The sequence below is a fragment of the Coenobita brevimanus genome, chromosome 57 (assembly GCF_032717465.1).
Source record: "Coenobita brevimanus isolate Jiangsu-jjx chromosome 57, ASM3271746v2, whole genome shotgun sequence".
Taxonomy (NCBI): Eukaryota; Metazoa; Arthropoda; class Malacostraca; order Decapoda; family Coenobitidae; genus Coenobita; species Coenobita brevimanus.
The window spans coordinates 42,844,180-42,847,772 of NC_137010.1; the positions used below are offsets into that span (position 1 = coordinate 42,844,180).

The 3,593-nt window shown below is 45.4% G+C and overlaps 1 non-coding gene across 1 annotated transcript; it reads left to right on the top strand.

Moving 5' to 3' along the window:
- Nucleotides 1-258: 258 nt before the first annotated feature.
- On the top strand, nucleotides 259-377 carry LOC145402503 (5S ribosomal RNA). The gene has a single exon (XR_013897798.1). It is a non-coding gene; the product is annotated as a 5S ribosomal RNA (ribosomal RNA).
- The last annotated feature ends 3,216 nt before the right edge of the window (nucleotides 378-3,593 follow it).

The following is a 3,593-nucleotide window of genomic DNA, read 5'->3' on the forward strand; positions in this document are numbered from 1 at the left end:
GAACCAAGTGTAATCGGCCCGCACAAGCCGACTGGATGCAAACATACTTTACTGCATGCGACACTGGTTCAACCACAGCACCTCTTGTGTCCGCCAATGCAGTAGGTGGCATGAGAAAACGCTCCCAAAGTTTATCACTCTGGCTGGGCGCAAACCCTCGTTCTTCAGTGTACAAAAACGCACACTTTACCACTGAGGCTCCATATATATATATATATATATTATATATATATATATATATATATATATATATATATGGCCAACGGCCATACCACGTTGAGTACACCGCTTCCCGTCCGATCAGGGAAGTTAAGCAACGTTGGGTCTGGTTAGTACTTGGGTGGGTGACCGCCTGGGAACACCAGATGCTGTTGGCGTCCCTACGTGTCAAGTGGGGTTGGTGGAGGATTAGTGTCCCTCCCTGTAAAACAATTAACTCTAAGCCCTTGGCCACCCCGTTTGGGATATATATATATATATATATATATATATATATATATATATAAAGGGAGTAACTCCTGAATTTGTTGATGTTACTAGGATAGGACATTGATAATAAAGAAGACTAATATGCAGTTCCTGACTTAATTCGACAGCCTCTGAAGTTTAGTTATCATCTTCATTCCTTTTAATTCAGTATAGTTCATATTCTCAAATATTATCAAAGGACGGACGAAACAAGCACTGCTGTCCCAGTAAAGGAAATCTTTGGTAAACAAACACGGGGTGTTCTCCTATTCAGGACTTCCTTAACTGCACATGCATAAGTCTCATAGCAAAATGTTAAATGCTTAATTTTGCCAACTATTAAATTGCAGACAATAGAAGGTCTCTTAATACAAAAATTGATGTTAACAATAAATAACAGGCCTTAATATATATAAGAGATCAGCTACAATGTTCAAGAAACTAAACAGAATTAATGGAAGGCAAAGTTACGGAAGGCAAAGTTGTGATGGGCTGACACTTGAGTATCAAGTCTATGATCATAAATCCTAAAACTGTGCAACTTAACCCCCAGCTGCTGGGGAGCAGCATATGCTGCGCCATTTCGGGTGAACGTTGGACACAGTGTGGTGGGTATAGCCACGTGGTTCAGTCTTTCCCGTGACTTACCCAGGTGTGGAGCCATGTCTTCAGAATCCTCTTCGTCCAAGTCCGCCCGCCCCTCATGCAGCCCCCTTGCATCAACCACCTTTGCTAAACCTCTGCCGGGGGATACCATGAATGGTTTCAGTGATGGTGCAATAGGGTGTGCTTTGGAGGAAACTTTGTGGAGTATAACTGAGAGTGGTGAAATTTCCTCAGAAAAAGCAGGAAGTTATCACGTCAAGAGCTACATCTCATGTGCTCCTTCCCCTTCCAGTTCTGACACATCTGAGAAGGCCATCAAAGTGCTACAGGAGGCTGGACCAGCCTATGAGAACGATGCCTTCACCTCTGAGAAAGAGGTGGATAACCCAGTAGCAGAGAAAAGTGAAGGAGATGGTGCTGGGGGGTGATGGTCATATACTACACAAACGCCGCTGCTGCACCTCACCACCACACTCGCGATAAGTGTGGCGTTTTCTCCTCCCCACGACCCACAATCTAGCCCTTCATACGTGGGGAGAATGGAAACAAGGACCGCACGTAGTCTGCATGGCCAGTGTGGCCAGTCAGCATCTCCCCAGGGAGTCCCGACCTCAGGTGAGTCATCACCCTCATCTTCCCCCACCTCCACCTCTCCTTCCCCTCCCCCCACTGCCCATGGCTGTGCCCCTGGTCGTCCCTGTGCCCACACACATGGGCGTGGGCATGCACGTTGCGCTAAGAAACATGCAGGTGAGCCAACATCACGCCCAAGCAGCCCTGGCATCAGTAGGCTTGATGCTTTTGTGTGGCAGGAGCGTGAATGATTCCAGTCATCACTACCTGCCTTTGATGCAACGGGGGGGGGGGGGCAGGTGTGCAGATGCAAGAGCTGGAGGCAGATCCACGGACAATCCTGCCCTTCTTCCAGGCACTCTTTACATCAGCAACAATGCAGTACCTGGTGGACAAAATTAACCTCCACAAGGCTATCTCTGTTTGCTGGCTAGAGATGTTTGTGAGTGACAGCACAAAGATGAGAGACTAGCTGCCAGTAGAGGTGGGTTAAATGTATGTGTGGCTTGCATTAACAATGATGATGGCCCACATCAAATAACATGTGCTCCATGATTATTGGTCAGTGGATGAGATTGTGCACACACCTGTCTTTGGGAAGTATTAAGCATGTGACAGGCACCTAGCCATATTACGGTTCCTTCATTTCAACAGGAATTATGGCCCAGAACTCAATGACAGGTTATGGAAGATAAAACCTATTCTTACCATGCTGAAGAAGTCTTTTACGAGGCTTTTCCGGCTGTTTCAGAAAGCTGTGATGAATGAGCAGCTTGTTCTGGGGCCGTTTAGCATTTATTCAGTATCTGCCATCAAAAGTCACCGTTTTGGACTGAAATTCTTCGTCCAGTTTGACTGCCAGACTGGGTATGTACTAGATGTAATAGCTTATTCTGCTACAGATGTTGATATACCTAGTGACGATCCACATGGTTTTTCTGCTGCAGTAATGAAATGCTCATTGGCAAATATTTCAACAAGCACCACATACTGTACACGGACAATTATTACACATCCCCGGCACTGATGAAGTAATTACTTGAACATGGTTTGGGGTCCTGCGGAACTGTCTCTGCCAGTAGGAAGAATTATCCACCTTCTCATAAAAAAATGAGAAAGGTGGCCTGCTAACCAGCAACTATGGTAACATGGCCATCCACTGGCATGATAAGTGAAAGGTGAACATGTTGACCACAGTCCATCAGGGGGTTATGCAGGACACAGGCAAGACAGGTTTCAAGACCACGGAACCCACGTTCAAGTCAGATGCAGTCAATGACTACAACATCAATTTGCACCTCGTCAATAAGTCTGACATGCAGATACGCGAGATAGACTGCTTTCATAAATCTTGCCACTGGTACAAGAAGGGGATCTTACATCTTCCTGATACCGTGATCCTGAACAACTGCATACTTTTCAAAAAGGTTTGGGGTAAGGGTATCTTTCTACAGGAGTTTGAGGGGGAATTGGCACGCAAGCTCCTTGCAAAGTATGGAACTGTTCAGGGCACAGGTGCAACAAGGGGAATGTATCAGACACCAATGGCTGCTAGGTTGTGTAGCAAACAATACCTTTCACGTCACCATCTTGTGGACCTTGGCCAAACACTTGCATATCATGTGGCCTACAGGCGTTGCCACGTGTGCAACACAACAAAACGTCGGCCTCAGACATATAAGGACACTCCATGTGAATGTAATGAATGCAAGGTGGCACTGTGTCCCAAGTGCTTTTTTGAATATTACCATGAGCACGAGTTTTAAAAAGAGGTGTGCAGGAGATTGTAAATAGTGGACAAGTTTGTGCAAGTGTTTATTTTTTTCTTTTCATAAGTGAAAATGAATTTCTAAGGTTATATGTAAAAATGAGCTTGCAAATATCTTAAGTCATCCTGGCAAAAATGGCCTGTGGGCACCTGTAAAAACTGCTTTCTTGGGTAAACT